We start from the raw sequence: 26,628 nt of genomic DNA on the forward strand, positions 1-26,628 counted from the left end.
GTTGTAGTGCTGCGCTATTCACCACTCCAGAATTTATGATCGATTAATGTCTTTTTATATACATGCACAGGTCTGTGAATGAAAATAAAAAGACATTAATCGATCATAAACTCTGGAGTGGTGAATAGCGCGGCACTACAACCCGTTTCCTTTCTCAACTCTTTAATCACTACACCCGAGGCTGCAGCTTTTCTACCGTCTGCTACATATGAGTATAGGGGTTGTGACTGGCACAACCCCTATAGGTGAGTTTTCTACCTTTATTACCTTATGTTTTTGTTGGATAAGACCGTATTGCGCTTCTCTTCCACAGTCCATACTGTAATAATCTAATGTGTATGACGGTATCCTAAAAGGTGATTTACACACAATGACATCGCTAATAAGATGTCGTTGGGGTCACGGAATTCATGACACACATCCGGCCTCGTTAGCGACGTCGTTGAGTGTGAAACGTACGAACGACCGCTAATGATCAAAATTACTCACCTAATCGTTGATCGTTGACACGTCGTTCTAATCCCAAATATCATTGCTGTTGCAGGACGCAGGTTGTTTGTCGTTCCTGAGGCAGTGCAGATCGCTGCGTGTGACACCCCAGGAACGACGAACAACACCGTACCTGCGTCCTCTGGCAACGAGGTGGGCGTAACTTTCTTTCAGCTGCTCTCCGCCCCTCCGCTTCTATTGGACGGCTGCCGTGTAACGTTGAAGTGATGCCCCACGAACCGCCCCCTTAGAAAGGAGGCGGTTCGCCGGCCACAGCGACATCGCTAGGCAGGTAAGTACGTGTGATGGGTCCTAGCAATGTTGTGCGCCACAGGCAGTGATTTGCCTATGACGCACAACTGACGGGGGCGGGTGCTTTCACCAGCGACATCGGCAGCCTTTACTCTCCCAAGGTAGATTATGTTGAGGGAGAGACGTTTTAGCACTTTAGATTTCCAATGGCCAATTGTTTGTTTGGCTCGGGGAAGAGCCATCACCCTACGGTTACAGTAGTGGCTCGCTCATGGAGAACAAAAGCTCACACTGTATATGGGGCAGTATGGGGGCTTTACTAACCCAATAATAATTTCTTGTACCAATGTACCGTGGATAGCTGAAATTTTCTACTTCTGGTCCAGAGTGAATTCATAACCCATTAATGCAGGAGAACAGCTATACAAACTTTAGATAGACATCTCTATGACTAATACTTTTCCAATCTATTTTTCTTGACAAATGTTTAAATATTACAAATCTTTACAAAGTGTCCGAGTATATGACTTATCCAATTCCTTTGTTTTCGTCTTTGATTCGCCAACCTACCTCTCTTTGTCTTTCATGTCCTAATCTGTCCCTTCGTCCCATTGTCTTATCTGTACACTTTTACTTCATGTTTTTCCCACTCATCTACTTATCTCAGAAATAATTCAGACTGCTTTAGGTTTTTTCATTTACCAGTACTGCTCGAAAAATGTATCTGATTTTCTGCATGTATTGTTCTACCTTTCTATCATTATCTCCATCTCACTACTGTGCCGTCGTTCAGTCTATTTTCACCCTGTCGTCCCCCTCTCCCTTCATCCCTCTCTTCATATCTCTCTCCTGTTGCCTATGAGCAAACGGCAAAGTGTGAAATAATTAGGTTTGGAAAGGTCACGGAAATTGGCGGAGGGGCTGTTGTTTCTGTAAATGCTATTTTCTAGCTCACTGCCCTGTAACTCTCTATGACTGTTGTGCTTAAGTAAAACAAACAGTGCATTTTAATCACACACACGGCAATGCTTCGGAGACACTTAACTCGCATTTTTCTTGTTTAATATAGAGAAAAGATATTGGTTCTATCTAAGCTCAGGTATAAAAAATAAAATCCCATATGGGAGGTTAATAATTTACTTCCTTTTCAAAATACAAAATGATTAGAAGTTTTAGACTTGTAAATGTCAAGGCCTTTAATGTGATTTAACGTAAAAAATATAGATAATCTTGCGATAGAGGGAGAAAAAAACGTGATTTGGTGACCTTCCGTGCAACCCCTAAAGGGGTTTTTTTAAGCCCGCTTTACACACTTCAATATATATTCCTCATGAATTGAACGTCAGGTTGTTCATCGTACCCGGGGCAGCACACATCGCAGTGTGTGACACCCGGGAACGATGAACAGATCTTACCTGCGTCCTGCAGCTCCCGGCCACCAATGCGGAAGGAAGGAGGTGGGCGGGATGTTTACGTCCCGCTCATCTCCGCCCTTCTGCTTCTATTGCCTGGCTGCCGCGTGACGTCGATGTGACACCGAATGTCCCTCCCACTCCAGGCCTGCTAAGTTACTTGTTTTCTATGGTAGATTTCTATGGTTGCATGTTTTAGGGTTAATGGCTGTCACTCAGTGTGGGGGATGTGGGTACAACCAACGCTCACTATACCCAAAAGGTGACTGGACACCACCCCTATGACTGGAAGACGAATGTTGCCTGCAGGAATAAAGTTACTGTATATACTCGAGTATAAGCCGTCCCGAGTATAAGCCGAGTCACCTAGGTTTACTACAAAAAACTGGGTAAACTTATTGACTCAAGTGTAAGTCTAGCAGTATAAGACACACCCCAAATTTAGAGAAGGAAAATTGGAAAAAATAATTTTTAATGTTAAAGTGGGGGTCCAACTTATAATTTCAATGTGTCTAATATTAACTAACTAGGGCAGCGCAGGGGTGGCGGCAGAGCGTCTCAAGAGGCTGGGTCAGTGATGCTGCAGGTTCAGAGGACGGGGGTGTCCTCAGCTCAGGAGGGTCACAGTACATAAGGTTGGCAATACTTAAGGCTCGGGGATATCGCAGCTCAGGTGGGTCAGTGATAATAAGTGTTCAGGGGTTCCACGGTAGGCGTTATTGAGCCTGCTGGCGCTCTGTGGGTTCTGTTGAGTCAGCCAATGGTTGACGCGATAGACTTCAAGAAAATGGATGCGGAAGCAGTGCATGCACAGATTGAGATCTCGGCTCTCCGAGAACTTAATCTGCGCACTTGATGCTTCCGCGGCCTTCTTCTTGAAGTCTATTACGTTAACCGCCAGCCGGCTGAATGGAAGCTGGACGGTTCCATGGGGTCCTCCACCCACTGTCAGACTCAATGGCGCCATCTTAGCCCAAAGTATAACCAACCCTCCTGAGCCATGACATCACTGCAGCAGCCCTGAGCCACAGTATCACCGACCCTCTGTCCTCTTGAAAAAGACAGGCAGGCGCTCCCAATACTGCGGTGCACGTATCACTGGATGGTCTCCACAACTCAAATAAATAATAGGGATTGGCACTCGTAGATTTTTCTTTCAATTCTTGTTTTCTTTATTTTAAATCATAGTGCATAAAACACCAAATAGTGTGATGCGTTTCGGTCAAAGGGATAACATGACCTTTCTCAAACTCAGCCTAGATCATATTAGACCTTACCACATATAAATACATCCTAGTAGTGGTATACACAGTCAGCTGTAGCATATTAACCCTAGAACACATACCTGGGGCCTCGCAGGACTGCTAAGTTACTTGTTTTCAATGGTAGATTTCTATGGTTGCACGCTCTAATCCACAGAATTTGAAAGAAAAATCTACGAGTGCCGATTCCTATCATTTATTCGACCCTCTGTCCTGTGATCCCATTCTGCCATGCTGACCCGTTAAGCTTTATCCGGTTTATAAGAGACACCCCATTTCGCCCCAATTTTTGAGGGAAAATGTGTCTTATAATAAGGAATTGGGACCATCAATGGAATATAAGCTGAAAGAGACTTTTTCAACCTAAAATATGTGCTGAAAAACTCAGCTTATACATGAGTATATATGGTAATTTCCTCCTGACAGTGGGGGTAGAAGTGTAGGCATTGGGTAATTTCAGAATGCTATTTACTTGTGGGTTAGCCCTATTTCTGTATGTCACTAGCGTTTTTTCACATCACAGGTTCCCTTTAAGTCCACCAACCTAACCATTAGAAGAAATGTTGGAATAACCTGTTGATTTTGGTGGTAGCATCTGATGTGTGTAGAATCTTTCCAACAATGCCCCATTCACTTTAGAAACAACATCTGTTGATGAAGAGAAGCATCAGGCTGTGAGAATTAAAAAAAATTAGGACAGGTAAGCTATAGCCAGAAATATTTGACAGCTTTTTCCACCATGTTGACATTGAAAAGGCAGGAACGCTTGGCAAAACATTTATATGTAGGATGAATTCAGCAGAGATAGCTATCTGCCAAGCAAATGTTTGGCCAACAGCTATCTCCTGTGAATGGCCAAACGAACTTGATGCTCTTTTTCAAATTGCATATGCATAGTCTTTATGTTTATTGTTAGGCAATCCAAACAATGTGACGTTTTGGTCAGATTATATGACCTTTCTCAATTGGATCACATGAGCTGATCAGAATGTAGAAGAGCAGCACCTCTCACCCGATCGCTCATATCGCCACTCACTGCGCTACAATTTAGGTTCTTGACAGAATTTAATGTAATGGGGAAGAAAAAGATGATAATTTTATTTTTTTCCCACAAAAATATTACTTTAGCCCTATTTTTTGTCATTCTCCCAAGTGTAACAGGAGAAAATGGACTGTACAATTTGTTATACAATTTCTCCTGAGTACACCAATATGCATTATGTGGTGGAAAACTATTATTTGGGTGCTCGGAAGGGAAGGAGCGCCATTTAAAATTTGGAGCGCAAAATTGGCTGGATTACATAGGTGACATCATGTCGCATTTGTAGAGACCTTGATGTGCATAAATAATGGAAACACCACACAAGTGACCCCATTTTGGAAACTACACCCCTCAAGGAATTTATCTAGATTTGTGGTAAATATCTTAAACCAACAAATGCATCACAAATTATAATGTTAAGCCTTGAAAATTAAAAAATACATTTTTACTCCAAAAATGTTCTTTTTACCCCACTATTTACATTTTTACAAGGATAAAAGTTGAAAGTGGACCACACAGTTTGTGGTGCACTTTCTCTTGAGTACAGGGATACCCAGTACTTGGTGGAAAATTACTGTTTGGGTGCACGTCAGAGCTCGGAGGAAATGAGCGCCGTTGGAATTTTGGAATGCCATTTTGGCTAGAATAGATTGCAGACGCCATATCACATTTGAAGATCCACCGACATTCCAAAACAACAGAAACCCCCAACAAGTGAACCCAGTCTGGAAACTACACCTCACATAGAATTTATATAGGGGTGTATTGAGAAATTTCAACCATTAGGTGATTCACGGAATTATATAACATTGGGCTGTGAAAATAATAACATTTTTCGACAAAATCGTTGCTTTGATCTCAAAGTTTTAGTTTTCAAAAAGGGTAATAGAAGAAAATGGACCATACAATTTGTTACACAATTTCTCCTGAGTTCGCCAGTATATCGTATGTGATATTTTTGAGGCACAGTGCAAAGTTCAGAAGGGAAGGAGTGCCAAATTGGAATTCAGATTTTGTGGGAATGGTTTGGGGATGCCATATCATATTCTCAGAGTCCCTGATATGCCACAAAAGCAGACCCCCACAACTGACCCCATTTTACAAATTACACCCCTCAATGAATTCAACTAGGGGTGCAGTGAGCATATTGGTGCCACGGAATTTTATACCATTGTCAGTAATGGGAAAGTTAGAATTCACTGCAGATAGATGAAATTGAGAATTTTCAGAATGGATGAACAGCCTAGAAGGATAAAGAAGCAGATTCATTTTCGCATTTTAAATTTCGAGAAAAAAAAATTAAAACAATGGTTCCACTTTAAATCAACATATTGATGCATGGTACACATGTTGACCTAACAAATCTTTAGGCTGTTTCAAAAACGTACAATTAGTAGAAGATAAGTAATACAAAGTATATACAATGTTGTTTAACTTTTTTATATTTATACTACTTGCAAACTTAAAACAAGTGAACATACCCTGTAAGAAAATTGTAGATTGAAGGCAAACTACAGAAGTTGTAAATATTCTTTTAAGAAACAAGGAGAGTTAAAAACAGCAGGGTGTATCACACCAAGGACTCATGTCCTTAAAAGAACAGTACAATATGAAATATTTATGCATTTATATATTATTTATATATTTGTGATTCCACATTATAAACTCTGCAGTCGGGATTTTGGATTTTAAGGTGTTTGATTAAAATTGCACAGTGATTTAATCCCAGGGTGAGATTCAAATTTTTAACAACAGGTTCTCTACCTGAATGACAAAGATGTATGTGCCAAGTGCCAACGGTACACCGAACCACGGGAGATCAGCCCTACTTCCATAACCAAATAAAATAATTACAACATTTCTATATACTGTATGATAATGTGAAATCTAAGTACATGTTATTCATTTGTCAAAACAGTTGTTTATAAAGTATCTAAAACTATCTCCGCTCCAATTTCAGGCTGGAATTTTAAACTGGCCTCATACTTAGACACACTCACTGCATCACACATATTCTTTTATTTAAACATGACGTGGCCAAATTATGTTTTAGCTTCGTGTCACCCACGATTGTTAGAGGCAGGTCCTGTGTGTAACACACAGTCAATAGCTGCGGGTTATGGGGTGAGCTCACCCTGTGAGACCACTCCACGCACCCGCTTCCGATTCGCTCCGTACATGTATAGCAGACGTCATGAAGGGATTAAAGGCTTTGTTCAAAAAGAACAATGTTAATATCACATATTTGTGAAAAGTAGGAACTGCACAGATTATCTAAAATCATCCAGCAACTATGGAGTTAAGCCTTCAGCAGGAGATAGTAGGTTTCCAGCAGTGACCGAGGGGATAGTTGGAAGCAGTGAGTGTGTATTTGCTTCTGCTAAAAGGAAAGAAATGTATGTTTGTCTCTCTGTAAAGAAGGAGAAGTGCTCAGAAAGTGTAGTGTGGGTATCCTGAGAAGAGTCAAGCTACAGAGTCCAGCAAGTCCAGCAAGTCCAGGAAAGAGACTGTCAGGAGTGGAGAATAACAAAGACAGTTACAGAGCAAGCTCTGATGTGCAGCAGAAGTATAGTGGAGAGAAGTTATTAAGTGCAGGATTCACCCCTAACCTCACTGCAAAATAAGGTACAGTGTTTTGCTCTGTGTACATCCACTGTGTAAGGAGAAAGGCTCTGTGTAAGGAGAGAAGACCTGTGTCATGTATGTTAATATGGAAGCGCTGGGTGAAGATTATTAAAGCAATCCATCTATTACTATCTGGAACAAAGGTTATATAGAAGTGTGCTTGCTGGAAACTGTTACATCACCTCATGTATGGAAGATGCTGAGTAAGTGGACCCTGATTTAATTCTCCAAATTTCCAAAGCCCTCATGTTTACTTTGCCCAGCCTCCCTATACAGAGTGGCGGACATACAACATATTGGTATTCAGGTATGAATAAAAAAAAAGCTATACTCACCCCTCCAATGTCCTGGAACTTTCTTACCAACCCTTACCCTGACCAGTCACCCCCCTGTTCACTTCTCCAAACAGCAACAATAATATTCCATCACAGGGAGGGATAACTTCTGTAGCCATTCAATGATTGCTGTGGGTCACTCTTTATGAATCAAAAGGCTAGAACTGAATATTTTGTTTAGGTTAGGGGCTTAATACTAATAGTGTCAGATTGTTTTAGCTTCAAGGCCAAAATGCAAGTGAAGGGAGCTTGGTGTTTAATGGTACAGTGCACTCCTTAACTGGTGTCGTGATTAGAGTTGAGCGCGGTTCGAGGTTCGAGGTTCTCCAGTTCGCGGCTCGAGTGATTTTGGGGGCTGTTCTAGATAGAACTAGAACTCGAGCTTTTTGCTAAAGCTCGATAGTTCTAGATACGTTCGAGAATGGTTCTAGCAGCAAAAAGACCAGCTAATTACTAGCTGGCTTTCCGCTGTAATAGTGTAAGTCACTCTGTGACTCACACTATTATGAAATTTCAGTGTATAGTGTGCGGGAACAGCGCATTCAGATCACTGCTGTATGGATAATGGCGATCGCCATTTTTTTTTTCCCTTGTCTTCCTTCCCTAAGTGCGCGCACATGTAGTGGGGCGGGCCAGCATGTCAGCCAATCCCAGACACACACACAGCTAAGTGTACTTTTAGCCAGAGAACCAACGGCATGTGTGATAGGATGCCCATGTCACATGTCCCTGCATTATAAAAATGAGTATCTGCCCGTCCGGACACCATTATCTCTTCTGCGTCCTTGGTGTCAGTCACCGCCGGCGCAGCGCCTATCTCCGATACTGCTGTGTACGCTCTATACACAGCACTGTACAGAATAGGGATAGCACTTTCTATCAGTCATTTTAAGGGCTAATACCAGCAGGGTCAGTGCCATAGGTGACAGGTCCGTGAAAACAGAGTTTACCAGCTACACAAGATGGCAGCGTCTGTGTAGCTAAGGTCAGGGATTTCCTCACTGCATTTCCCCATTAGGAGGGATAGAAAGGCAGGCTTCCTTTCCCCTACCCAGAGACCCACAACCCTGCCACTGTACCCTCCTGCCCTTTGCACACTCAAACTCATTGTTACTAAGCCATTATACTAGCAAACACTGAGTGAACTTAGTGGCATCCTAAACGTGGCTGTTGGACTTCTGTATTGTTACACTAGTGCAAAGATATCTGCATCACGTCTGCCTGCATTGCACACTCAAACTCATTGTTACTAAGCCATTATACTAGCAAACACTGAGTGAACTTAGTGGCATCCTAAAAGTGGCTGTTGGACTTCTGTATTGTCCCAATAGTGCAAAGATATTTGCAGCACGTCTGCCTGCATTACACACTCAAACTCATTGTTACTAAGCCATTATACTAGCAAACACTGAGTGAACTTAGTGGCATCCTAAACGTGGCTGTTGGACTTCTGTATTGTCCCACTAGTGCAAAGATATCTGCAGCACGCCTGCCTGCATTGCACACTCCAACTCATTGTTACTAAGCCATTATACTAGCAAACACTGAGTGAACTTAGTGGCATCCTAAACATGGCTGTTGGACTTCTGTATTGTCCCACTAGTGCAAAGATATTTGCAGCACGTCTGCCTGCATTGCACACTCAAACTCATTGTTACTAAGCCATTATACTAGCAAACACTGAGTGAACTTAGTGGCATCCTAAACGTGGCTGTTGGACTTCTGTATTGTCCCACTAGTGCAAAGATATCTGCAGCACGTCTGCCTGCATTGCACACTCAAACTCATTGTTACTAAGCCATTATACTAGCAAACACTGAGTGAGCTTAGTGGCATCCTAAACATGGCTGTTGGACTTCTGTATTGTCCCACTAGTGCAAAGATATTTGCAGCACGTCTGCCTGCATTGCACACTCAAACTCATTGTTACTAAGCCATTATTCTAGCAAACACTGAGTGGACTTAGTGGCATCCTAAAAGTGGCTGTTGGACTTCTGTATTGTCCCATCAGTGCAAAGATATTTGCAGCACATCTGCCTGCATTGCACACTCAAACTCATTGTTACTAAGCCATTATACTAGCAAACACTGAGTGAACTTAGTGGCATCCTAAACGTGGCTGTTGGACTTCTGTGTTGTCCCACTAGTGCAAAGATATTTGCAGCACGTCTGCCTGCATTGCACACTCAAACTCATTGTTACTAAGCCATTATACTAGCAAACACTGAGTGAACTTAGTGGCATCCTAAACGTGGCTGTTGGACTTCTGTATTGCCCCACTAGTGTAAAGATATTTGCAGCACGTCTGCCTGCATTGCACACTCAAACTCATTGTTACTAAGCCATTATACTAGCAAACACTGATTGAACTTAGTGGCATCCTAAACGTGGCTGTTGGACGTCTGTATTGTCCCACTAGTGCAAAGATATTGGCAGCACGTCTGCCTGCATTGCACACTCAAACTCATTGTTACTAAGCCATTATACTAGCAAACACTGAGTGAACTTAGTGGCATCCTAAACGTGGCTGTTGGACTTCTGTATTGTCCCACTAGTGCAAAGATATTTGCAGCACGTCTGCCTGCATTGCACACTCAAACTCATTGTTACTAAGCCATTATACTAGCAAACACTGAGTGAACTTAGTGGCATCCTAAAAGTGGCTGTTGGACTTCTGTATTGTCCCAATAGTGCAAAGATATTTGCAGCACGTCTGCCTGCATTGCACACTCAAACACATTGTTACTAAGCCATTATACTATCAAACACTGAGTGAACTTAGTGGCATCCTAAACGTGGCTGTTGGACGTCTGTATTGTCCCACTAGTGCAAAGATATTTGTAGCACATCTGCCTGCATTGCACACTCAAACTCATTGTTACTAAGCCATTATACTAGCAAACACTGAGTGAACTTAGTGGCATCCTAAACGTGGCTGTTGGACGTCTGTATTGTCCCACTAGTGCAAAGATATTTGCAGCACGTCTGCCTGCATTGCACACTCAAACTCATTGTTACTAAGCCATTATACTAGCAAACACTGAGTGAATTTAAGCCTGCTTTACACACTTCAATAGATCTTTCAATCCGTCGTCGGGGTCAAGTTGTAAGTGACGCACATCCGGCATCGTTCGTGATGTATTTGCGTGTGAAACCTACATGCGATCGATATTGAACGAAAATACGGTGATCGCATACACGTCGTTTATTCCTCATACATTGGACGTTTTGTTGTATGAACCTAGTGAATTGTAACGTGTGACATCCCTCATACGATTGTGATGTCTGATGCTATGTGCGCAGGTGTGCGCTCTGCACCGCAGCTTAAAAAAGGTCCGCTTCAGAGCGCAGCTGAAAAGCTGCGTTCTGAAGCGCCTCACAATGTCTGTCATGCACTAATCTCTGTCAGTCCGTCACTATCTCTGTCCCTCTCTCTCTGTCCATGTCAGTCTATCCCTTTTACCCCCTCTCTCATACTCACCGGTCCCCGATCCCCGGCGCTGCTCTGCACGGCGTTCACACTGCTCTGGCGGCTTTTACTGTTTTGAAAAAGCCGGCCGCCCATTAAACAATCTCGTATTCCCTGCTTACCCCGCCCACCGGCGCCTATGATTGGTTACAGTGAGACACGCCCCCCACGCTGAGTGACAGGTGTCACACTGCACCCAATCACAGCAGCCGGTGGGCGTGTCTATACTGTGTAGTGACATAAATAATTAAATAATTAAAAAAAACGGCGTGCGGTCCCCCTCAATTTTAATACCAGCCAGATAAAGCCATACAGCTGAAGGCTGGTATTCTCAGGATGGGGAACTCCACGTTATGGGGAGCCCCCCACCCTAACAATATCAGCCAACAGCCGCCCAGAATTGCCGCATACATTATATGCGACAGTTCTGGGACAGTACCCGGCTCTTCCCGATTTGCCCTGGTGCGTTGGCAAATCGGGGTAATAAGGAGTTATTGGCAGCCCATAGCTGCCAATAAGTCCTAGATTAATCATGTCAGGCGTCTATGAGACACCTTCCATGATTAATCTGTAAGTTACAGTAAATAAACACACACACACGAAAAATCCTTTATTGGAAATAAAAAACACACACACATTCCCTGGTTCACCACTTTAATCAGCCCCAAAAAGCCCTCCATGTCCGGCGTACTCCAGGATGGTCCAGCGTCGCATCCAGCGCTGCTGCATGGAGGTGACCGGAGCTGCAGCAGACACAGCCGCTCCGGTCACCTCCACGCAGCTAATGAAGACAGCCGTGCGATCAGCTGATCTGTCACTGAGGTTACCCGCGGCCACCGCTGGATCCAGTGACAGCGGGTAACCTCAGTGACAGATCAGCTGATCGCACGGCTGTCTTCATTAGCTGCGTGGAGGTGACCGGAGCGGCTGTGTCTGCTGCAGCTCCGGTCACCTCCATGCAGCAGCGCTGGATGCGACGCTGGACCATCCTGGAGTACGCCGGACATGGAGGGCTTTTTGGGGCTGATTAAAGTGGTGAACCAGGGAATGTGTGTGTGTTTTTTATTTCCAATAAAGGATTTTTCGGGTGTGTGTGTTTATTTACTGTAACTTACAGATTAATCATGGAAGGTGTCTCATAGACGCCTGACATGATTAATCTAGGACTTATTGGCAGCTATGGGCTGCCAATAACTCCTTATTACCCCGATTTGCTAACGCACCAGGGCAAATCGGGAAGAGCCGGGTACTGTCCCAGAACTGTCGCATATAATGTATGCGGCAATTCTGGGCGGCTGTTGGCTGATATTGTTAGGGTGGGGGGCTCCCCATAACGTGGAGCTCCCCATCCTGAGAATACCAGCCTTCAGCCGTATGGCTTTATCTGGCTGGTTTTAAAATTGGGGGGGACCGCACGCCGTTTTTTTTTAATTATTTAATTATTTATGTCACTACACAGTATAGACACGCCCACCGGCTGCTGTGATTGGGTGCAGTGTGACACCTGTCACTCAGCGTGGGGGGCGTGTCTCACTGTAGCCAATCATAGGCGCCGGTGGGCGGGGTAAGCAGGGAATACGAGATTGTTTAATGGGCGGCCGGCTTTTTCAAAACAGTAAAAGCCGCCGGAGGAGTGTGAATGCCGTGCAGAGCCGGGGATGGGGGATTGGTGAGTATGAGAGAGGGCTGCTCAATTCAGTTACTCAGGAGATTAGTGGTCACCGGTGAGTCTTCACTGGTGACCGCTAATCAGGAAGCGACACAGACAGAGCCGCAGCATCACAATGAAGTCGGGTGAGGTTCACCCGAGTTCATTCTGACAGTGCGGCTCTGTCTGTGTCTGCTGTCATCTGCCATTCAGCTCTGCTACACGGCTGTCTGTGTCTGCTGTCAGCGGCCATGTAGCAGAGCTGAATGGCAGATCACATAGTAAAAACGCATCCCTACACATTACACACGCTTGTCAAGTCAATAAATAAAAAAAAAAAGGTGCCCAATGCATACGTCACAGAACACATGATCTAAAGGATCGCACACAAAATTGATCAATTTAACAAAGACTACTAACGCACGTGTGACAGCAAATGAACGACCTACATGCAATCTCATTCAATCGCATATGCGACCTGGGCGTGTCACATCGCATACGAGATCGCATACCTAATTGTAAGGTGTAAAGCTGGCTTAAGTGGCATCCTAAACGTGGCTGTTGGACTTCTGTATTGTCCCACTAGTGCAAAGATATTTGCAGCACCTCTGCCTGCATTGCACACTCAAACTCATTGTTACTAAGCCATTATACTAGCAAACACTGAGTGAACTTAGTGGCATCCTAAAAGTGTCTGTTGGACTTCTGTATTGTCTTACTAGTGCAAAGATATTTGCAGCACGTCTGCCTGCATTGCACACTCAAACTCATTGTTACTAAGCCATTATACTAGCAAACACTGAGTGAACTTAGTGGCATCCTAAACGTGGCTGTTGGACTTCTGTATTGTCCCACTAGTGCAAAGATATTTGCAGCACGTCTGCCTGCATTGCACACGCAAACTCATTGTTACTAAGCCATTATACTAGCAAACACTGAGTGAACTTAGTGGCATCCTAAACGTGGCTGTTGGACTTCTGTATTGTCCCACTAGTGCAAAGATATTTGCAGCACGTCTGCCTGCATTGCACACGCAAACTCATTGTTACTAAGCCATTATACTAGCAAACACTGAGTGAACTTAGTGGCATCCTAAACGTGGCTGTTGGACTTCTGTATTGTCCCACTAGTGCAAAGATATTTGCAGCACGTCTGCCTGCATTGCACACTCAAACTCAGTGCTACTAAGCCATTATACTAGTAAACACTGCTGCCAGTTTAAGGGCCGTAGTTGCATTGTCAGGGATATTTATTCTTTATTATTCTGCTGTTAATAAAGCTAGACCACCGCTGAAATCTACATCACCTCTCAATTTTTACTACCACATTTTAAGTGCACAATCCTGTCGCAATCAAAATGAGTGGCAAAATGACAGATGCTGGTGGAAAGGGGAAGAGGCGTGTTGGAAAAGGAAAAAAAGGGTTTGTCCGTGGGGAAGGTGGCAAAGTTCCATTAACATCTGCTGAAGATAGACCATCTTCCAGCAAAAGTAAGATGTCTACTACTTACCGTGGACAATCCGATGTGCTCCCTTTTTTACGGACACGAACAACTGGAACAAAGGTAGATGATGGCCAAAAAAGGAAAATGCTTGAATGGATCTCAAGTGGTGCAACAAGTGCCCTCTCCGCCACCTCAACTACCGCATCCAAAAAACACCAGTCCTCTGAGTTGTCAGCCCAATCAAATTTGCTTTCTCCCAGCTCTGAAGTCTCCATCCGCCCTGCACAGTATGGTGGAACTGAGATGGCTGAGTCTGCAGAGCTGTTCAGTCACACTATAGCCTGGGAATCAGAGGTCTGATCCCAAGCTACAGTGAGTACAGACCAGGAAATGGTTTGCAGTGATGCCCAGAACCTTTGTGACTCTGAATCAGGCCATTGGGACCAAGTTTCTGAGCATAATGTTGACCCTTTTTCACAAACTGTAACACCTGTTGTTATAGACAATGAGGAACATACTGATGACGATGAGACGCAGATACCAGATTGGGATGACAACTTAAAGATTCGGTCAGGGCAAGAAGAGGCTCGGTCTGAGGGTGAGGGGAGTGCAAACACAACAATTGATGAGGAAGTTCTAGATCCCACCTACTGTCAACCCACAGTCAGGCCCTCGAGGAGGTTAACAGAGACGGTGGAGGAGGATGCAACTGACGACGAAGTTACCTTGCGCCTTCCTGGACAGAGTAGGAGTACTGGTAGCACGTCTACAACTGCATCCTCAGCCACCACTGTGCCTCTGATCACTAGTCGGGGTGGATCAGCAGGTCGCATGCCCTCTAAGCCTTGCCTAGCCTTGTCCTTTTTTGACATAGCAAAAAAATTGCCCAAATTATGTGATCTGTAAAATGTGTCATGATTCTGTTAGTAGAGGGCAAAACCTCAGCAGTTTGACAACTTCTTCCATGAATCGTCACATGAATAAATATCATATGTCCCGGTGGGAAGCTCATCGTGCTGCAATGCGGCCTAGCGGAGTGAACCATCCACCGCCTGCCCCTTCTAGTGCATCCGCGCGCTCTTCATCTTCTAGGACTGTGGGGACAGCTGTCACACCTGGTTTTCCACGCACAGCTTCCACCACTGTAACCACAACAGGCAGTTTGCTTGGTAGGTCGTCAGTTGGTTTGGAAGGGGAAACAAGTACGTGTGTACAGCTCTCTCAGACATCGATAGCACCAACGTTGGATGAAGGCGACATCATGTCTACGCCTGCACTTTCCTCACAAAGCTTCATTTTTCCAGGGACACCCTACTCCACACTGTCTACACACAGCAGCCAGATCTCTGTCCCTCAGATGTGGACAAATAAAAGGCCATTTCCTGCGACCCATGACAAAGCTAAGAGGTTGACTTTATCCCTCTGTAAGCTCTTGGCTACAGAACTGCTGCCATTCTGCCTGGTGGACACACAGGATTTTAGAGACCTTATGTCTGTCGCTGTGCCCGAGTACCAGATGCCCAGTCGCCACTACTTCTCTAAGAAAGGTGTGCCCGCGCTACACCAGCATGTCGCACACAACATCACCGCTTCCTTGAGAAACTCTGTGTGTGAACGGGTGCATTTCACCACCGATACTTGGACCAGTAAGCATGGACAGGGATGTTACATGTCGCTGACTGGACACTGGGTAACTATGGTGATAGATGGTGAAGGGTCTGCTGCACAAGTCTTGCCGTCCCCACGACTTGTGTGTCAATCCTCTGTCTGTCCAAGTTCCACCACTGCTTCTGCATCCTCCACCTCATCTGGTTCCTCCACCTCCGCCCCAAGCCTGCCTGGTCAGGCCACCAGCATTCTCACTACGCAGAAGGAATCACGCACCCCTCATTACTATGCTGGCAGCAGAGCGCAACGGCATCAGGCGGTCTTTAGCTTGACATGTCTTGGAAATAGGAGTCACACAGTGGCTGATTTGTGGGCAGCTCTGGAGACTAAGTTTAAAAAATGGTTGTCTCCACTCAACCTACAGCCTGGTAAGGCCGTGTGCGACAATGCTGCAAACCTGGGTGCGGCCCTTCGCCTGGGCAAGGTGACACACGTGCCTTGTATGGCTCACGTGTTGAACCTTGTTGTCCAGCAATTTTTAACCCACTATCCCGGCCTAGATGGCCTTCTGACCAGGGCATGAAAACTGTCTGCTCACTTCCGCCGTTCAACCGCCGCAGCTGAGCGACTTGCATTGCTCCAGAAGTCTTTCGGCCTGCCGGTTCATCGCCTGAAATGCGATGTGCCGACACGCTGGAATTCGACTCTCCAAATGTTACAGCGACTGTGGCAGCACCGCCGAGCCCTGGTGCAATACGTCATGACGTGTAGCCTGGGCCAAGGAGATGCAGAGGTGGGGCAGATCACCCTGATGGAGTGATCTCAGATCAAGGGCCTATGCACCCTTCTGCACAGTTTCGACATGGCGACGAATATGTTTAGCGCTGACAATGCCATTATCAGCATGACAATTCCAGTCATTTACATGCTGGAGCACACGCTAAACACTATTCGGAGTCAGGGGGTGGGACAACAGGAAGGGGAGGAACTACAGGAGGATTCATATGCACAAGACACAACAACATCACCAAGGTCCAGACGTTCATCATCACCAACGCGGCAGGCATGGGACCATGGGGGACAGGGATCAACAAGGGTGTATGGTAGCAGGCGAAATGTTGAGGAAGGTGCAGGAGAACATGAATAAATGGAGGACGAACTGTCCATGGACATGGAAGACTCTGCGGATGAGGTAGACCTTGGTCAAATTTCAGTTGAAAGAGGTTGGGGGGAGATGTCAGAGGAAGAAAGAACGGTTAGCACCTCTATGCCACAAACACAGCGTGGACTTGGTCCGCATGGCTGTGCAAGACACATGAGTGCCTTCTTGCTGCACTACCTCCAACATGACCCTCGTATTGTCAAGATTAGAAGTGATGATGACTACTGGCTTGCCACACTATTAGATCCCCGGTACAAGTCCAAATTTTGTGACATAATTCCAGCCATAGAAAGGGACGCACGTATGCAGGAGTATCAGCAGAAGCTGTTACTCGATCTTAGCTCGGCTTTTCCACCAAACAACCATGCAGATGCAGGGAGTGAATCTCCCAGTTGTAACTTGACAAACATGGGACGGTCTCGTCATCTTCAACAGTCTACCCGTCCCCAGTAGCACCGTATCTGGTGCTGGTAACAGCAATTTTATGGAATCTTTTCTTAATTTTTTTAGACCGTCCTTTGCAAGGCCACCAGACACAACAAGTCTGACACATAGTCAATGGCTGGAGAGGATGATACAGGAGTATCTCCAAATGAACATCGATGCCATGACTTTGCAAATGGAGCCTTGCTCATTTTGGGCTTCAAATCTTGAAAAATGGCCAGAGCTCTCAACTTACGCCTTGGAGATTTTGTCGTGTCCAGCTGCCAGCGTTGTCTCTGAACGTGTCTTCGGTGCTGCTGGGTGTGTGCTGACAGATAAGCGCACGCGTCTGTCCAGTGACAATGTGGACAGACTAACGTTCATCAAAATAAAAAAGTCATGGATCCACAAGGAATTTACTACCCCTGTGTCATCCTGGAGAGAGTAAATGCTTGTGGATTTGGAATGTGCTTGATGCAAATCAAAACATCCTGTTTGCAACTAGGGCACAAGTGCTGCCACTGATGGGGTGTCTGTGTGGCCTAATTTTTGGAAAAAAAGGGATACTCCGCTTGGAGTAACCCTTGCTTGCCGTGTTTTTAAAAATGATCCAAGATGAACAGATCTGGGATCAGGAAAGACTTAGCTACCTACCCCGGTGTCATCCTGGGGACGGTTAAGAATGGCGTATTTTTGAATGTGCTTGATGCAAACCTAGCTGTGAAATGTACAACTGGGGCACAAGTGCTGCCACTGAATGGGTGGGTGTGTGTGGGGCCCAATTTTTGGAAAAAAGGGAGACTCAGCTTGGAGAAACCCTTGCTTGCCGTGTTTTTAAAAATGATCCAAGATGAACAGATCTGGGATCAGGAAAGACTTAGTTACCTACCCCTGTGTCCTCCTGGGGACGGTTAAGTATGGCGTATTTGTGAATGTGCTTGATGCAAATCTAGCTGTGAAGTGTACAACTGGGGCACAAGTGCTGCCACTGAAGGGGTGAGTGCCTGTGTGGCCCAATTTTTGGAAAAAAGGGAGACTCCGCTTGGAGTAACCCTTGCTTGCTGTGTTTTTTAAAAGGAGCCAAGATGAACAAGTCATGGTTCAGCAAAGACTTAGCTACCTACCCCGGTGTCATCCTGGGGACGGTTAAGAATGGCGTATTTTTGAATGTGCTTGATGCAAATCTAGCTGTGAAATGTACAACTGGGGCACAAGTGCTGCCACTGAATGGGTGGGTGTGTGTGTGGCCCAATTTTTGGAAAAAAAGGAGACTCCGCTTGGAGTAACCCTTGCTTGCTGTGTTTTTAAAAATGATCCAAGATGAACAGATCTGGGATCAGGAAAGACTTAGCTACCTACCCCGGTGTCCTCCTGGGGACGGTTAAGAATGGCGTATTTTTGAATGTGCTTGATGCAAATCTAGCTGTGAAGTGTACAACTGGGGCACAAGTGCTGCTACTGAAGGGGTGAGTGCCTGTGTGGCCCAATTTTTGAAAAAAAGGGAGACTCCGCTTGGAGTAACCCTTGCTTGCTGTGTTTTTTAAAAGGAGCCAAGATGAACAAGTCATGGTTCAGCAAAGACTTAGCTACCTACCCCGGTGTCATCCTGGGGATGGTTAAGAATGGAGTATTTTTGAATGTGCATGATGCAAATCTAGCTGTGAAATGTACAACTGGGGCACAAGTGCTGCCACTGAATGGGTGGGTGTGTGTGTGTGTGGCCCAATTTTTGGAAAAAAGGGAGACTCCGCTTGGAGTAACCCTTGCTTGCCGTGTTTTTAAAAATGATCCAAGATGAACAGATCTGGGATCAGGAAAGACTTAGCTACCTACCCCGGTGTCCTCTTGGGGACGGTTAGGTATGGCGTATTTTTGAATGTGCTTGATGCAAATCTAGCTGTGAATGTACAACAGGGGCACAACTGCTGCCACTGAATGGGTGGGTGTGTGTGTGGCCCAATTTTTGGAAAAAAGGGAGAACTCCGCTTGGAGTCACCTTGTGGGGTTTTACATGATTTTAGAAGGGCGTGCCATGCCTATATCTGTGTCTCCTCCTCTTTTTCCTTGTCCAGCTCTTTTGTTTTCGCATGAGTACAGTTAGGTCCAGAAATATTTGGACAGTGACACAATTTTCGCGAGTTGGGCTCTGCATGCCACCACATTGGATTTGAAATGAAATCTCTACAACAGAATTCATGTGCAGATTGTAACATTTAATTTGAAGGTTTGAACAAAAATATCTGATAGAAATTGTAGGAATTGTACACATTTCTTTACAAACACTCCACATTTTAGGACGTCAAAAGTAATTGGACAAATAAACCAAACCCAAACAAAATATTTTTATTTTCAATATTTTGTTGCGAATCCTTTGGAGGCAATCACTGCCTTAAGTCTGGAACCCATGGACATCACCAAACGCTGGGTTTCCTCCTTCTTTATGCTTTGCCAGGCCTTTACAGCCGCAGCCTTCAGGTCTTGCTTGTTTGTGGGTCTTTCCGTCTTATGTCTGGATTTGATCAAGTGAAATGCATGCTCAATTGGGTTAAGATCTGGTGATTGACTTGGCCATTGCAGAATATTCCACTCTTTTGCACTCATGAACTCCTGGGTAGCTTTGGCTGTATGCTTGGGGTCATTGTCCATCTGTACTATGAAGCGCCGTCCGATCAACTTTGCGGCATTTGGCTGAATCTGGGCTGAAAGTATATCCCGGTACACTTCAGAATTCATCCGGCTACTCTTGTCTGCTGTTATGTCATCAATAAACACAAGTGACCCAGTGCCATTGAATGCCATGCATGCCCATGCCATCACGTTGCCTCCACCATGTTTTACAGAGGATGTGGTGTGCCTTTGATCATGTGCCGTTCCCTTTCTTCTCCAAACTTTTTTCTTCCCATCATTCTGGTACAGGTTGATCTTTTTCTCATCTGTCCATAGAATACTTTTCCAGAACTGAGCTGGCTTCATGAGGTGTTTTTCAGCAAATTTAACTCTGGCCTGTCTATTTTTGGAATTGATGAATGGTTTGCATCTAGATGTGAACCCTTTGTATTTACTTTCATGGAGTCTTCTCTTTACTGTTGACTTAGAGACAGATACACCTACTTCACTGAGAGTGTTCTGGACTTCAGTTGATGTTGTGAACGGGTTCTTCTTCACCAAAGAAAGTATGCGGCGATCATCCACCACTGTTGTCATCCGTGGACGCCCAGGCCTTTTTGAGTTCCCAAGCTCACCAGTCAATTCCTTTTTTCTCAGAATGTACCCGACTGTTGATTTTGCTACTCCAAGCATGTCTGCTATCTCTCTGATAGATTTTTTCTTTTTTTTCAGCCTCAGGATGTTCTGCTTCACCTGAATTGAGAGTTCCTTAGACCGCATGTTGTCTGGTTACAGCAACAGCTTCCAAATGCAAAACCACACACCTGTAATCAACCCCAGACCTTTTAACTACTTCATTGATTACAGGTTAACGAGGGAGACGCCTTCAGAGTTAATTGCAGCCTTAGAGTCCCTTGTCCAATTACTTTTGGTCCCTTTTAAAAGAGGAGGCTATGCATTACAGAGCTATGATTCCTAAACCCTTTCTCTGATTTGGATGTGAAAACTCTCATATTGCAGCTGGGAGTGTGGACTTTCAGCCCATATTATATATATAATTGTATTTCTGAACATGTTTTTGTAAACAGCTAAAATAACAAAACTTGTGTCACTGTCCAAATATTTCTGGACCTAACTGTATATGTCCTTGTCACTTTCCCATGTGTTTGTGTTGTGTTGTGAGTTGTTTGTCACCTTTTGGACACCTTTGAGGGTGTTTTCTAGGTGTTTTTCTGTGTTTGTGATTGCCTGATATTGTTTCCTATGCGGTTCGAGTTCGCTTCGTCGAACGTTCGACGAACCGAACTCGAACGGGACCTCCGTTCGACGAACCGAACTCGAGCCGAACCACGGCCGGTTCGCTCATCTCTAGTCGTGATTTCAGTTGCATCTGCATTCTCAGGATGTAGAGATGAAAAAAATAGTTAAAAGCTAGCCATTGGCTTCCTGCACCATCATTTTTCTTGTATGTCTGAGATTTGGTGACGTAGGAGCAGTAACAGCATTTTCTTTGTGCCTGCTGTTTGGAGCTTCAGGCCATAGACTGTACAAATCAGAGCAGCACATCAGGGGAGTGAGGTTAGGTGAGCAGTTTTTATTTTTTTGTTTTATCATTGACTACTTGTAAAGGACATCAAACTATGTGGGATAACAGTGGAGGCCAGCTTACTGTGTTGGGAATTGTGGGTTGCATCAAATTGTGTTGGTGCCATTAAACTTTACTGAAGCTTCTGGTGGGGAGAGGATCATACAATAAGGGGAGCTGTGGCAGCAGATCAAACTGTTTCTGGGGATTATACGGTATCGGGGCTTTGGTAGACATCATATTGTGTAGGGAGCTATGATACTTTCTGCAGGCATCATATTTGGTGGCTGGTGGACTGAGGGGGGCTTTTATACTGTTGTGGGTGCCATCATATTGTGTGGGCAGATAAAACTGTGTGGGGCCTCTGTAAGAAATCATACATTATGGGTGGACTGTGGGAGCCGTCATACTATGTGTGGAGAAACTATTAGGTCTAACAGACTGTTCCAGGGATCATTCAACAAGTGAAAAATCAAAGTTCACCACCCGATATAATTAATTTAACACAATATGAAGTACGCCTACGTCTGAGGAAATTAAATATTGACAAATCCCCCGGGCCAGATGGCATTCATCCACGAATATTGAGGGAATTGAGCTCCGTAATCGACAGACCGCTGTATCTCATCTTTTTAGACTCACTTGTAACAGGGTTGGTGCCTCAGGATTGGAGGATTGCTGATGTGGTACCTATATTTAAGAAAGGTAAGAGGGTAGATCCAGGCAACTACCGTCCAGTAAGCCTGACATCAGTAGTATGCAAAGTCTTTGAGGGCAGGCAATTTAAGGGATGACATGCAAAAATATATTGCAGAAAAGAATCTAATAACTGACAAACAGCATGGATTCATGAAAGATAAGTCGTGTCTAACCAACCTGTTGGGGTTCTATGAGGGGGTAAGTGCAAACCTGGATATTGGTAATGCAGCTGATGTGATTTATTTGGACTTAGCAAAGGCATTTGATACTGTACTACATAATAGCCTTATACTAAAGCTCCAGAAGCAAGGACTAGGGGAATCTATATGTAACTGGGTAAGGAATTGGCTAAAAGATAGGAAACAAAGAGTAATCATAAATGGTACATTCTCTAAATGGGCTATAGTCAGCAGTGGGGTGGCGCAGGGATCTGTGCTAGGACTGATTCTTTTTAATCTCTTTATTAATGACCTTGTGGATGGGATTGATAGTAAAGCGTTAGTCTTTGCTGATGACACCAAACTATGTAGGATATTAAAAACTGACCTTGATAGTACAATATTACAAAAAGATCTGGATAAGATGTCAGAATGGGCAGATACTTGGCAAATGAGATTTAATGTTGATGAATGTAAAGTAATGCACCTAGGACGGAGTAATCCTATAACTGTGTATACATTAAATGGAAGTAAACTCGGGACTACAGAACAGGAGAAGGACTTGGGTATTCTCATTACAAATAAGCTGAGCAGCAGCACTCAATGTCAAGCAGCAGCTGCTAAAGCAAACAAGATTTTAGGGTGTATAAAAACAGAGATTAGATCCCGTGATCCCAGTGTATTGGTACCCCTCTATAAATCACTTGTAAGGCCACATCTGGAATACGGGATCCAGTTTTGGGCTCCACATTTTAAAAAGGACATTCAGAAGTTAGAGTCAGTTCAAAGGCGGGCAACTAGACTACTACAAGGAATGGAAGGCCGCTGTTACGGGGGGCTGTCTGATAATAACCGAAAGGAGTATCAGACAGTCAGGGTCCACCGTGCAAAGACTTTGCTGCAGACTATGGCAGAGTGCAATACCTCTGTTAACTCACAGAAGGATATAATAAGTAAGTAAAGCAATTCCTCCCTTACTTGGAGGGTGTGTGGAATGATCTCTGTTAATAATTACAGAGACAAAGGCAATGTGTGCGAAATGGCACCTACCTAGGTCCGCTCTTCTAGTGGTGCAAAAGAGACGAACAGCAGCGTAAGCCGCACAAAGCTCCTACCTACGTTCGCTCCACTAGTGTGCGAGGACACGAACCACTAGATATGGCACCTGCCTAGGTCCGCTCTTCTAGTGGTGCAAAAGAGACGAACAGCAGCGTAAGCCGCACAAAGCTCCTACCTCTGTTCGCTCCCCTAGTGTGCGAGGATACGAACAACTGCCAGACGCAGTATAAGGAACGTTACCCTAGCGGCAACGTCCACCTATGAGTAGAATCACAAGGCCCAGCCAGACCATGTGCCTCAGGCACCTGCCTATGTCCGCTCCCCTAAGAGGTAAGGATACGGACAGCAGCCGAAGCTGTAAGGTATAAGAACGCTACCCTGCCGGTAGAGCTCACCTAGCATAGACAGAGGAATGCCTAGAGGAACGCGCACAGAGCGTCTACTCATATGCATGAACCAAGAGGACTGAGCACCATGCGGCGTGTGTCAGGGTCTTATATAGACTCTGTGCCTCATCCAAGATGGAGGACACCAGAGCCAATCCGCTGCCAGAACGACAGGAGTGACGTCATGCTGGCCTATCACCGAGCAAGGCGTCACAAGCACATGACCAGCGACCAATCGGCATAGAAGGTGTCAGAGACATGTGACCTCGTGTCAGCGATGATGTCACCCGCACATGTGCAATGGCTCCAAGATTGGACTTAGTCTCCAGCGCTCGCACATGTGCAGTAGCAAGAAATCTGGACTTAGTCTCCAGCGCTCGCACATGTGCAGTAGCAAGAAATCTGGACTTAGTCTCCAGCGCTCGCACATGTGCAGTAGCAAGAAATCTGGACATAGTCTCCAGTGCTCGCAGCAACCGTAACAGTACCTCCCCCTCAAGGACCCCCCTCCCGGCGACGCAGGTAATCGGCAACTAAGTCGGGAGCATGGACAGCCTCCTCAGGCTCCCAAGAGCGATGTTCCGGGCCATAGCCCTCCCAATCTATCAAGAAGAACCTGCGCCCTCTAACCATCTTAGAACCAACTATGGCTCGTACCTCATAGCTAGAGCGAGAGGAATCAGAGGCGGGAGAGTGCACTTCACGAGCGTGAGGTAAAATAGCCGGCTTTAGCAGTGAGACATGGAATTTGTCATGAATCCTAAGATGGACAGGTAACTTCAATTGGTAGACTACAGGATTTACCTGTCGAAGAACCTCATAAGGACCCAGGAAGCGAGGAGCAAATTTGACAGAGCTCACTCTAAGTCTCACGTGTTTTGCAGAGAGCCACACAAAGTCCCCTGGAGAAAAGACAGGAGCCGGGCGACGAAACCGATCGGACACCGTCTTCATACGGTCCTTAGCTGCTTGGATCGACTCTTGAGACCGATCCCAAACCTCTCTGGCATTAGTTGCCCAGTCGGCCACAAGAGGAGGAGGTGCAGCAGCAGGAAACGGTACCGGTACCCTAGGGTGTTGCCCATTATTGAGTACGAACGGTGTCTGCCCAGTGGCCTCAGCCAGCGAATTGTTAAGGGCAAATTCTGCCCAGGGTAGGAGGGAGGACCAGTTATCGTGGTTCTCAGCAACAAAGTGTCGAAGGTATATAATCATAGATTGATTGGTACGTTCAACCAAACCATTGGTCTCCGGATGGTATGCCGAAGAGAGATTCAACTCAATTTGCAGAAGGCTACAAAGATCTCGCCAGAAACGGGAAGTAAATTGCGGGCCTCTATCACAAATGATACGATCTGGCATCCCGTGAAGCCTAAAGACATGCTTGAGGAATAGTTTGGCTAGTACCCTGGAAGATGGGATTCTCGATAACGGTACGAGATGAACCATCCGGGAGAAATGGTCCGTAATGACCCACACAAATCTATGTCCCTGTGAACATGGAAGATCACCCACAAAGTCCATGCCTACCACCTCCCATGGTCTATCTGGCACTGGTAAAGGATGCAAAAGCCCAGCCGGTCTCTGCCGTAATGGACGGTTGCGAGCACACGAGTAGCAGGAACCGACATATCTCTTGACGTGGCTGGCTAAGTGTGGCCACCAATACCACCTCTCCAGTAACTCTCGTGTCCGCCTAATACCAAAATGCCCACCCACCTTTGAGGTGTGGGCCCATGACAGTATATCATTCTGTCGATCAGGCGGAACAAAGGTCTTGCCCGGTGGGATTTGGTCTAACGTCACAGGAGAGAGCGTATGAAAAACCCTGGAGGGAAGGATAAGACGAGGTTCGTCAATCTCTTCCTGGGTAGAAAGCATAGAGCGAGACAGGGCGTCTGCCTTGTTATTCTTACTCCCAGACAGATAGTTGATGGAGAAGTGAAAGCGGGAGAAAAACAAGGACCAGCGGGCTTGGCGAGGATTCAGACGCTGAGCAGTTTGTAAGTACGTCAGATTCTTATGGTCTGTATAGACCTGGAAAGGATGTTTCGCTCCTTCCAGCAAGTGACGCCACTCCTCCAAGGCTAATCTCAAGGCGAGCAGTTCCCTATCCCCAATGGTATAGTTTCTCTCTGCCGGTGAAAAGGTTTTGGCAAAGAAGAAACATGGCCTTTTTCTACCTGCACCATTCTTTTGATACAAGACCGCACCAGCACCCACTGAAGAGGCATCAACCTCTAAGAGGAAGGGCTTACTCTCATCGGGTCTTTGAAGATTGGGAGCAGTTGAAAAGTGTCTTTTTACTGCCTCAAAAGCCTGAGATGTCTCAGTAGACCAGGCTTTGGGATTAGCACCTTTCTTAGTCAAGGCCACCAAAGGGGCCACCAAAGTAGAAAAATGGGGTATGAACTGCCTGTAATAATTTATGAATCCTAAGAAGCGTTGCACCGCCTTCAAGGAATGAGGTTTGGACCATTGCAGGACAGCAGAGAGCTTCGCAGGATCCATAGCCAGACCCTCTTGTGAGATAATGTAACCCAAAAAAGGCAATGAGGACTGCTCGAATACACATTTCTCGAGTTTAGCAAACAATGAGTGCTCCCTTAAACGGGAAAGGACACGAACGACATCCTGACGATGAGTCTCCAGATCAGGAGAAAAAATCAGGATGTCGTCCAGATACACCACTACTGAGGATAACAGTAAATCCCTGAACACATCGTTTACGAAGTCCTGAAATACTGCGGGTGCATTACATAACCCAAAAGGCATGACGAGGTATTCATAGTGACCGTCTCGGGTGTTAAAAGCGGTCTTCCATTCGTCACCCTTTCGAATTCGTACCAAGTTATACGCACCCCGCAGATCCAACTTCGTAAAAACTTGAGCTCCTCTCAGTCTGTCAAAGAGCTCCGAAATTAAAGGTAATGGGTATTTGTTCTTTATTGTGATTGCGTTGA

Source organism: Anomaloglossus baeobatrachus, chromosome 4 (assembly GCF_048569485.1).
Source record: "Anomaloglossus baeobatrachus isolate aAnoBae1 chromosome 4, aAnoBae1.hap1, whole genome shotgun sequence".
Lineage (NCBI taxonomy): Eukaryota > Metazoa > Chordata > Amphibia > Anura > Aromobatidae > Anomaloglossus > Anomaloglossus baeobatrachus.